The following is a 12,043-nucleotide window of genomic DNA, read 5'->3' on the forward strand; positions in this document are numbered from 1 at the left end:
ATTGCCGCACATTTGCGGGGAAAGTCAATGAGTCCAAGGCCACTATCGACCTTTGGCAGTGTACAATTCTGCGCATCAACTTTGAATAGTGCATGCCGCCACAATAGGCAATATACTGTTTGTGAGATGGCTCTGCTGGTTTGTTTCGGTAGCGTATGGAGTTGTGCTACATACTATGCCCGTGATAGGATGTATGTACTAATCAGTTGGATTCGTTGATGGAGGTCGAGTCGTCGATCAGTGTGACTCATGCAAAATCCTCTGATGCGCGTGAGAATCCGCCTGCACGTGAGTGTTAACATGCGCTGCGGACAGTCAGTCACCTCAAGACCCAAGATACGTTGTTCCCCTACAATCCTGTTGCATGGGCGTTCGATGGTCAATGATCGTGGCCCTAGTGGCATTAGCACCATTTTGTTGGATTTTAACATGGCACCAGATGCTCGTTCATAAACGTGGAGGACTCGGCGAACCGAATCGATGTCATTGGCGTTTGCTACAAACACACCTACACCATCCGCGTATGCCGCACTGCGGAAGGTGACGCCTGGGAAAGGAACACCATCGACCATCCGTCCGATGTCACGCAGCATGGGGTCCAGCGCCAAAGCGATAAAATACACTGACAAGGGACAGCCTTGTCGAACTGATCGTCTGATGGGAATTGGTCGTGATCTGCAGCCGTTCACAATGATTCTGGAATTTGCTCCATCCAAGAAGTGCCGGATGACTCTTATGAAGTGCTCCCCGAAACCCTTCCGCGACATAACGGCCAGCAGGTAAGGATGGGAGAAGGCACCGGCGAAATCTAGAGATCAATTGAAGCCGGGGTTCGAGCGTCGGCGGTGGGTGAGTAAGACAGCATCACGGTATATAGAAGCAGCGGTGAAGGTGGTTCGATTCGAAACGCCAGTGTACCTTATTCATTACCTGTTTAAGATGTGAAGCCACACTTCGTGCCACCAACTTATAATCAGTGTTAAGAACACGTCCTTAGCCCGACAGTGACCTGTGACCTTTGGATTAAGGACAATACGTACAGCTAGAAAATCGGCGGGTAGCTCGCAACCAGCAAACATCTCCTCGCACGTTTTGCAGAAGCGGTCTCCTAACAGGCCGGAAAACCTAGCACTTCGATTAGTGCTGGAATGGCACAATCGAAGGGCGGTATCCTTGCGGAGTACCGCCAGAGATGAAAAACCGCAGTGTCAGGGCCTAAATGCTTGCAGCGTGTGCGCTCCACATGTGGGAGTGACACACGGTGGTGCGGGCCGATATGGCAACAGGCGACCGTCGAAAACATCGCAAAGGCAAGTGCCGGAAGGAACGACCAAATACGAGATCACTCGTCAACATCCCAGTACTACCCTCCATGTCGAGGAGTAAACTGCGACTCCCATTTGAACGCCGCTAGCTGCCAGGGCAGTGGAGAAGCCGTGAGGCCGCCCCACAGCAGCGTCAGGCCGGTGCGAGCTATACTGGCGCGAGCTACACCTAGCCGAGTGCTTACATCGTCCACCGCCTACTGCATATGTGTGTGTGCGTGTGTACACACGTATTCAGCGTGCGTGCGGCGGCGACGACGACGACGTTCGCGAGGAGCTAAGGATATAACTCCAAAAAATGTAATTAAAATTATCTGTGCCCGGACCATAAGAGACGCTAACGAGGCATCCGAAGGCACTGTCCTGTGCCCCCATAAATTACCAGCCTAGCGTAATGCGGCTGCAAGTGCCGTCCGGCTAAACGCAAAAAAAAAAAAAAAAATTCTTAAGATAATCTTAAATTAATGAAAAGAAATCGTGGTGTGTAAGCAACTAACTACTGGGCACATCAACAACTACGACAAGTTTTGCTACCAGCGGAATATCTGATCACTGCAGAAAGTTAACCCATTTCAGGCTGTGTTTTAATTAATTTTAGGTGGGCCGATCCCGGCGGTACTTCAATGCCGGGCCAACCCGCGACAGAGGTGGAGCAAGCCCCTAGCACTCCGTCATAAGCCAAAAATGAGTGTAATATTCTGGTCGTGTGATGCAGGGCGTATCAGATATTAAGCTGATAAGACAAATACTACACTTTTTTCCCTCCTACCTCCCCTATAGACCTACCTTTTCCTCTCCAAAAATGCCGCCATCCTCTAGTGTCGACGCAGCACGTAAAGCAGGGTGTTGTTAGTAGCAAGACTTATTGCCATAAACCGAAAATAAAAGCGGAGGCATACTCTGCTATGCCTTGGGGTCGACGACACACTACTCAGAAACACACCTCCCTCTCCAGGTGTGAAGCAAGTGATGATGTTAAAAACTAAATAGAAAGAAATAAATAAAGACAGAAATGAAGGCAAAATAAAAAAAAAAAACAGCGACGGCAGCACACTCAAACGAAACTGGCGAGATAATCCCATCGCCCATAGAATTAACGAAGTAATAATCCTCTAAGATAGATTATGTTTTCCAATTTTCCAATAATTTTTCATACAAGGTTCACACAATTTCCGTGTTACCAATTTCCATGTTATCAGTATCATAGAACAGTCTACTCTAGTGATGCCCTGAAGGCCAATATCAAATCTGGGGTATGGGTAAGTCAAGGGTAGTTTGAAAGTCTGAGTGACAAAGATCCAGGGGTACACTCAGGCAATTCTTATACGAGGTGCCTTAGTCAGCCCGGAACACCTTTTGATAACCATGAACCATTGCAACTTTAAGAAATCTTGCAAAAGTAATGGTATATTTCCGGTCAGATTCCGCCAGGCGATGCTGGCTCCAAAGGTAGTCCATGAAAGAGACAGCATCGGTGAGGCAAAGGTCATAGATCGTGAAAATGGTGTGGCCCAAGAGCCACACCATTGCGTAACGTCGTGTTCGTTGGTTGGTCTGAATATCAGGGGTAAGGAACCAGTCGATTGACACATAGTCCAGTGTAGTCCCACCGATCAGCGCTAATAGCACACGTGCAAGGTCCCACACTTCTGTGACGTGAGGGCATAAGAGACGATGCTCTCTGGTGTCTACGTCACCACATCGGCCGCAAGCAGCCGAGGGCCATAGGCGGATGGCCGCCAGGCGGTGATTAGTGGGTATTAAATTGTTTACAACGCAATACCATAGCGCTGAAACTTCTGTGGGAAGGGCTGGGTGGTTGATATTAGCCCAAGCTTGGTGCCAGATGACCGACGGTCGTCTGTACTCCAATTTATGTGGTGTGGGCTGGCCTCGAAGCGCCTAGTAAAGGCGCTTCGATGTGCGTGCCTTGTCGGTGGCCACTGTTAGGACGTAACTTTGATTGAGGTAATAGTCCTTGACTGTCGTCATCCGGAATGGAATATGTGTCAAACATACTGGTGCACGCGCCGATTGTGGGCGATAACGGTCGAAAAGCACCGCTGTTGTACCACCTGGGTCAATCTCACGCAAAGTGGCGATACTTTGAATCAGGATTGCCGCACATTTGCGGGGAAAGTCAATGAGTCCAAGGCCACTATCGACCTTTGGCAGTGTACAATTCTGCGCATCAACTTTGAATAGTGCATGCCGCCACAATAGGCAATATACTGTTTGTGAGATGGCTCTGCTGGTTTGTTTCGGTAGCGTATGGAGTTGTGCTACATACTATGCCCGTGATAGGATGTATGTACTAATCAGTTGGATTCGTTGATGGAGGTCGAGTCGTCGATCAGTGTGACTCATGCAAAATCCTCTGATGCGCGTGAGAATCCGCCTGCACGTGAGTGTTAACATGCGCTGCGGACAGTCAGTCACCTCAAGACCCAAGATACGTTGTTCCCCTACAATCCTGTTGCATGGGCGTTCGATGGTCAATGATCGTGGCCCTAGTGGCATTAGCACCATTTTGTTGGATTTTAACATGGCACCAGATGCTCGTTCATAAACGTGGAGGACTCGGCGAACCGAATCGATGTCATTGGCGTTTGCTACAAACACACCTACACCATCCGCGTATGCCGCACTGCGGAAGGTGACGCCTGGGAAAGGAACACCATCGACCATCCGTCCGATGTCACGCAGCATGGGGTCCAGCGCCAAAGCGATAAAATACACTGACAAGGGACAGCCTTGTCGAACTGATCGTCTGATGGGAATTGGTCGTGATCTGCAGCCGTTCACAATGATTCTGGAATTTGCTCCATCCAAGAAGTGCCGGATGACTCTTATGAAGTGCTCCCCGAAACCCTTCCGCGACATAACGGCCAGCAGGTAAGGATGGGAGAAGGCACCGGCGAAATCTAGAGATCAATTGAAGCCGGGGTTCGAGCGTCGGCGGTGGGTGAGTAAGACAGCATCACGGTATATAGAAGCAGCGGTGAAGGTGGTTCGATTCGAAACGCCAGTGTACCTTATTCATTACCTGTTTAAGATGTGAAGCCACACTTCGTGCCACCAACTTATAATCAGTGTTAAGAACACGTCCTTAGCCCGACAGTGACCTGTGACCTTTGGATTAAGGACAATACGTACAGCTAGAAAATCGGCGGGTAGCTCGCAACCAGCAAACATCTCCTCGCACGTTTTGCAGAAGCGGTCTCCTAACAGGCCGGAAAACCTAGCACTTCGATTAGTGCTGGAATGGCACAATCGAAGGGCGGTATCCTTGCGGAGTACCGCCAGAGATGAAAAACCGCAGTGTCAGGGCCTAAATGCTTGCAGCGTGTGCGCTCCACATGTGGGAGTGACACACGGTGGTGCGGGCCGATATGGCAACAGGCGACCGTCGAAAACATCGCAAAGGCAAGTGCCGGAAGGAACGACCAAATACGAGATCACTCGTCAACATCCCAGTACTACCCTCCATGTCGAGGAGTAAACTGCGACTCCCATTTGAACGCCGCTAGCTGCCAGGGCAGTGGAGAAGCCGTGAGGCCGCCCCACAGCAGCGTCAGGCCGGTGCGAGCTATACTGGTGCGAGCTACACCTAGCCGAGTGCTTACATCGTCCACCGCCTACTGCATATGTGTGTGTGCGTGTGTACACACGTATTCAGCGTGCGTGCGGCGGCGACGACGACGACGTTCGCGAGGAGCTAAGGATATAACTCCAAAAAATGTAATTAAAATTATCTGTGCCCGGACCATAAGAGACGCTAACGAGGCATCCGAAGGCACTGTCCTGTGCCCCCATAAATTACCAGCCTAGCGTAATGCGGCTGCAAGTGCCGTCCGGCTAACCGCAAAAAAAAAAAAAAATTCTTAAGATAATCTTAAATTAATGAAAAGAAATCGTGGTGTGTAAGCAACTAACTACTGGGCACATCAACAACTACGACAAGTTTTGCTACCAGCGGAATATCTGATCACTGCAGAAAGTTAACCCATTTCAGGCTGTGTTTTAATTAATTTTAGGAGGGCCGATCCCGGCGGTACTTCAATGCCGGGCCAACCCGCGACAGAGGTGGAGCAAGCCCCTAGCACTCCGTCATAAGCCAAAAATGAGTGTAATATTCTGGTCGTGTGATGCAGGACGTATCAGATATTAAGCTGATAAGACAAATACTACACTTTTTTCCCTCCTACCTCCCCTATAGACCTACCTTTTCCTCTCCAAAAATGCCGCCATCCTCTAGTGTCGACGCAGCACGTAAAGCAGGGTGTTGTTAGTAGCAAGACTTATTGCCATAAACCGAAAATAAAAGCGGAGGCATACTCTGCTATGCCTTGGGGGCGACGACACACTACTCAGAAACACACCTCCCTCTCCAGGTGTGAAGCAAGTGATGATGTTAAAAACTAAATAGAAAGAAAGAAATAAAGACAGAAATGAAGGCAAAATAAAAAAAAAACAGCGACGGCAGCACACTCAAACGAAACTGGCGAGATAATCCCATCGCCCATAGAATTAACGAAGTAATAATCCTCTAAGATAGATTATGTTTTCCAATTTTCCAATAATTTTTCATACAAGGTTCACACAATTTCCGTGTTACCAATTTCCATATTATCAGTATCATAGAACAGTCTACTCTAGTGATGCCCTGAAGGCCAATATCAAATCTGGGGTATGGGTAAGTCAAGGGTAGTTTGAAAGTCTGAGTGACAAAGATCCAGGGGTACACTCAGGCAATTCTTATACGAGGTGCCTTAGTCAGCCCGGAACACCTTTTGATAACCATGAACCATTGCAACTTTAAGAAATCTTCCAAAAGTAATGGTATATTTCCGGTCAGATTCCGCCAGGCGATGCTGGCTCCAAAGGTAGTCCATGAAAGAGACAGCATCGGTGAGGCAAAGGTCATAGATCGTGAAAATGGTGTGGCCCAAGAGCCACACCATTGCGTTACGTCGTGTTCGTTGGTTGGTCTGAATATCAGGGGTAAGGAACCAGTCGATTGACAAATAGTCCAGTGTAGTCCCACCGATCAGCGCTAATAGCACACGTGCAAGGTCCCACACTTCTGTGACGTGAGGGCATAAGAGACGATGCTCTCTGGTGTCTACGTCACCACATCGGCCGCAAGCAGCCGAGGGCCATAGGCGGATGGCCGCCAGGCGGTGATTAGTGGGTATTAAATTGTTTACAACGCGATACCATAGCGCTGAAACTTCTGTGGGAAGGGCTGGGTGGTTGATATTAGCCCAAGCTTGGTGCCAGATGACCGACGGTCGTCTGTCCTCCAATTTATGTGGTGTGGGCTGGCCTCGAAGCGCCTAGTAAAGGCGCTTCGATGTGCGTGCCTTGTCGGTGGCCACTGTTAGGACGTAACTTTGATTGAGGTAATAGTCCTTGACTGTCGTCATCCGGAATGGAATATGTGTCAAACATACTGGTGCACGCGCCGATTGTGGGCGATAACGGTCGAAAAGCACCGCTGTTGTACCACCTGGGTCAATCTCACGCAAAGTGGCGATACTTTGAATCAGGATTGCCGCACATTTGCGGGGAAAGTCAATGAGTCCAAGGCCACTATCGACCTTTGGCAGTGTACAATTCTGCGCATCAACTTTGAATAGTGCATGCAGCCACAATAGGCAATATACTGTTTGTGAGATGGCTCTGCTGGTTTGTTTCGGTAGCGTATGGAGTTGTGCTACATACTATGCCCGTGATAGGATGTATGTACTAATCAGTTGGATTCGTTGATGGAGGTCGAGTCGTCGATCAGTGTGACTCATGCAAAATCCTCTGATGCGCGTGAGAATCCGCCTGCACGTGAGTGTTAACATGCGCTGCGGACAGTCAGTCACCTCAAGACCCAAGATACGTTGTTCCCCTACAATCCGGTTGCATGGGCGTTCGATGGTCAATGATCGTGGCCCTAGTGGCATTAGCACCATTTTGTTGGATTTTAACATGGCACCGGATGCTCGTTCATAAACGTGGAGGACTCGGCGAACCGAATCGATGTCATTGGCGTTTGCTACAAACACACCTACACCATCCGCGTATGCCGCACTGCGGAAGGTGACGCCTGGGAAAGGAACACCATCGACCATCCGTCCGATGTCACGCAGCATGGGGTCCAGCGCCAAAGCGATAAAATACACTGACAAGGGACAGCCTTGTCGAACTGATCGTCTGATGGGAATTGGTCGTGATCTGCAGCCGTTCACAATGATTCTGGAATTTGCTCCATCCAAGAAGTGCCGGATGACTCTTATGAAGTGCTCCCCGAAACCCTTCCGCGACATAACGGCCAGCAGGTAAGGATGGGAGAAGGCACCGGCGAAATCTAGAGATCAATTGAAGCCGGGGTTCGAGCGTCGGCGGTGGGTGAGTAAGACAGCATCACGGTATATAGAAGCAGCGGTGAAGGTGGTTCGATTCGAAACGCCAGTGTACCTTATTCATTACCTGTTTAAGATGTGAAGCCACACTTCGTGCCACCAACTTATAATCAGTGTTAAGAACACGTCCTTAGCCCGACAGTGACCTGTGACCTTTGGATTAAGGACAATACGTACAGCTAGAAAATCGGCGGGTAGCTCGCAACCAGCAAACATCTCCTCGCACGTTTTGCAGAAGCGGTCTCCTAACAGGCCGGAAAACCTAGCACTTCGATTAGTGCTGGAATGGCACAATCGAAGGGCGGTATCCTTGCGGAGTACCGCCAGAGATGAAAAACCGCAGTGTCAGGGCCTAAATGCTTGCAGCGTGTGCGCTCCACATGTGGGAGTGACACACGGTGGTGCGGGCCGATATGGCAACAGGCGACCGTCGAAAACATCGCAAAGGCAAGTGCCGGAAGGAACGACCAAATACGAGATCACTCGTCAACATCCCAGTACTACCCTCCATGTCGAGGAGTAAACTGCGACTCCCATTTGAACGCCGCTAGCTGCCAGGGCAGTGGAGAAGCCGTGAGGCCGCCCCACAGCAGCGTCAGGCCGGTGCGAGCTATACTGGTGCGAGCTACACCTAGCCGAGTGCTTACATCGTCCACCGCCTACTGCATATGTGTGTGTGCGTGTGTACACACGTATTCAGCGTGCGTGCGGCGGCGACGACGACGACGTTCGCGAGGAGCTAAGGATATAACTCCAAAAAATGTAATTAAAATTATCTGTGCCCGGACCATAAGAGACGCTAACGAGGCATCCGAAGGCACTGTCCTGTGCCCCCATAAATTACCAGCCTAGCGTAATGCGGCTGCAAGTGCCGTCCGGCTAACCGCAAAAAAAAAAAAAAAATTCTTAAGATAATCTTAAATTAATGAAAAGAAATCGTGGTGTGTAAGCAACTAACTACTGGGCACATCAACAACTACGACAAGTTTTGCTACCAGCGGAATATCTGATCACTGCAGAAAGTTAACCCATTTCAGGCTGTGTTTTAATTAATTTTAGGTGGGCCGATCCCGGCGGTACTTCAATGCCGGGCCAACCCGCGACAGAGGTGGAGCAAGCCCCTAGCACTCCGTCATAAGCCAAAAATGAGTGTAATATTCTGGTCGTGTGATGCAGGACGTATCAGATATTAAGCTGATAAGACAAATACTACACTTTTTTCCCTCCTACCTCCCCTATAGACCTACCTTTTCCTCTCCAAAAATGCCGCCATCCTCTAGTGTCGACGCAGCACGTAAAGCAGGGTGTTGTTAGTAGCAAGACTTATTGCCATAAACCGAAAATAAAAGCGGAGGCATACTCTGCTATGCCTTGGGGGCGACGACACACTACTCAGAAACACACCTCCCTCTCCAGGTGTGAAGCAAGTGATGATGTTAAAAACTAAATAGAAAGAAATAAATAAAGACAGAAATGAAGGCAAAATAAAAAAAAAACAGCGACGGCAGCACACTCAAACGAAACTGGCGAGATAATCCCATCGCCCATAGAATTAACGAAGTAATAATCCTCTAAGATAGATTATGTTTTCCAATTTTCCAATAATTTTTCATACAAGGTTCACACAATTTCCGTGTTACCAATTTCCATATTATCAGTATCATAGAACAGTCTACTCTAGTGATGCCCTGAAGGCCAATATCAAATCTGGGGTATGGGTAAGTCAAGGGTAGTTTGAAAGTCTGAGTGACAAAGATCCAGGGGTACACTCAGGCAATTCTTATACGAGGTGCCTTAGTCAGCCCGGAACACCTTTTGATAACCATGAACCATTGCAACTTTAAGAAATCTTCCAAAAGTAATGGTATATTTCCGGTCAGATTCCGCCAGGCGATGCTGGCTCCAAAGGTAGTCCATGAAAGAGACAGCATCGGTGAGGCAAAGGTCATAGATCGTGAAAATGGTGTGGCCCAAGAGCCACACCATTGCGTTACGTCGTGTTCGTTGGTTGGTCTGAATATCAGGGGTAAGGAACCAGTCGATTGACAAATAGTCCAGTGTAGTCCCACCGATCAGCGCTAATAGCACACGTGCAAGGTCCCACACTTCTGTGACGTGAGGGCATAAGAGACGATGCTCTCTGGTGTCTACGTCACCACATCGGCCGCAAGCAGCCGAGGGCCATAGGCGGATGGCCGCCAGGCGGTGATTAGTGGGTATTAAATTGTTTACAACGCGATACCATAGCGCTGAAACTTCTGTGGGAAGGGCTGGGTGGTTGATATTAGCCCAAGCTTGGTGCCAGATGACCGACGGTCGTCTGTCCTCCAATTTATGTGGTGTGGGCTGGCCTCGAAGCGCCTAGTAAAGGCGCTTCGATGTGCGTGCCTTGTCGGTGGCCACTGTTAGGACGTAACTTTGATTGAGGTAATAGTCCTTGACTGTCGTCATCCGGAATGGAATATGTGTCAAACATACTGGTGCACGCGCCGATTGTGGGCGATAACGGTCGAAAAGCACCGCTGTTGTACCACCTGGGTCAATCTCACGCAAAGTGGCGATACTTTGAATCAGGATTGCCGCACATTTGCGGGGAAAGTCAATGAGTCCAAGGCCACTATCGACCTTTGGCAGTGTACAATTCTGCGCATCAACTTTGAATAGTGCATGCAGCCACAATAGGCAATATACTGTTTGTGAGATGGCTCTGCTGGTTTGTTTCGGTAGCGTATGGAGTTGTGCTACATACTATGCCCGTGATAGGATGTATGTACTAATCAGTTGGATTCGTTGATGGAGGTCGAGTCGTCGATCAGTGTGACTCATGCAAAATCCTCTGATGCGCGTGAGAATCCGCCTGCACGTGAGTGTTAACATGCGCTGCGGACAGTCAGTCACCTCAAGACCCAAGATACGTTGTTCCCCTACAATCCGGTTGCATGGGCGTTCGATGGTCAATGATCGTGGCCCTAGTGGCATTAGCACCATTTTGTTGGATTTTAACATGGCACCGGATGCTCGTTCATAAACGTGGAGGACTCGGCGAACCGAATCGATGTCATTGGCGTTTGCTACAAACACACCTACACCATCCGCGTATGCCGCACTGCGGAAGGTGACGCCTGGGAAAGGAACACCATCGATCATCCGTCCGATGTCACGCAGCATGGGGTCCAGCGCCAAAGCGATAAAATACACTGACAAGGGACAGCCTTGTCGAACTGATCGTCTGATGGGAATTGGTCGTGATCTGCAGCCGTTCACAATGATTCTGGAATTTGCTCCATCCAAGAAGTGCCGGATGACTCTTATGAAGTGCTCCCCGAAACCCTTCCGCGACATAACGGCCAGCAGGTAAGGATGGGAGAAGGCACCGGCGAAATCTAGAGATCAATTGAAGCCGGGGTTCGAGCGTCGGCGGTGGGTGAGTAAGACAGCATCACGGTATATAGAAGCAGCGGTGAAGGTGGTTCGATTCGAAACGCCAGTGTACCTTATTCATTACCTGTTTAAGATGTGAAGCCACACTTCGTGCCACCAACTTATAATCAGTGTTAAGAACACGTCCTTAGCCCGACAGTGACCTGTGACCTTTGGATTAAGGACAATACGTACAGCTAGAAAATCGGCGGGTAGCTCGCAACCAGCAAACATCTCCTCGCACGTTTTGCAGAAGCGGTCTCCTAACAGGCCGGAAAACCTAGCACTTCGATTAGTGCTGGAATGGCACAATCGAAGGGCGGTATCCTTGCGGAGTACCGCCAGAGATGAAAAACCGCAGTGTCAGGGCCTAAATGCTTGCAGCGTGTGCGCTCCACATGTGGGAGTGACACACGGTGGTGCGGGCCGATATGGCAACAGGCGACCGTCGAAAACATCGCAAAGGCAAGTGCCGGAAGGAACGACCAAATACGAGATCACTCGTCAACATCCCAGTACTACCCTCCATGTCGAGGAGTAAACTGCGACTCCCATTTGAACGCCGCTAGCTGCCAGGGCAGTGGAGAAGCCGTGAGGCCGCCCCACAGCAGCGTCAGGCCGGTGCGAGCTATACTGGTGCGAGCTACACCTAGCCGAGTGCTTACATCGTCCACCGCCTACTGCATATGTGTGTGTGCGTGTGTACACACGTATTCAGCGTGCGTGCGGCGGCGACGACGACGACGTTCGCGAGGAGCTAAGGATATAACTCCAAAAAATGTAATTAAAATTATCTGTGCCCGGACCATAAGAGACGCTAACGAGGCATCCGAAGGCACTGTCCTGTGCCCCCATAAATTACCAGCCTAGCGTAATGCGGCT

At 49.7% G+C, this 12,043-nt stretch overlaps 3 pseudogenes; all 3 read right to left on the reverse strand.

Annotated features, from left to right (window-relative positions):
• Positions 1–1,918: 1,918 nt before the first annotated feature.
• Positions 1,919–2,129, reverse strand: LOC124769581 (annotated as a pseudogene).
• Positions 2,130–5,357: 3,228 nt separating this feature from the next.
• LOC124769521 lies at positions 5,358–5,568 on the reverse strand (annotated as a pseudogene).
• Positions 5,569–8,795: 3,227 nt separating this feature from the next.
• Positions 8,796–9,006, reverse strand: LOC124769372 (annotated as a pseudogene).
• Between the last annotated feature and the right edge of the window lie 3,037 nt (positions 9,007–12,043).

Source organism: Schistocerca piceifrons, unplaced genomic scaffold (genome assembly GCF_021461385.2).
Source record: "Schistocerca piceifrons isolate TAMUIC-IGC-003096 unplaced genomic scaffold, iqSchPice1.1 HiC_scaffold_701, whole genome shotgun sequence".
Lineage (NCBI taxonomy): Eukaryota > Metazoa > Arthropoda > Insecta > Orthoptera > Acrididae > Schistocerca > Schistocerca piceifrons.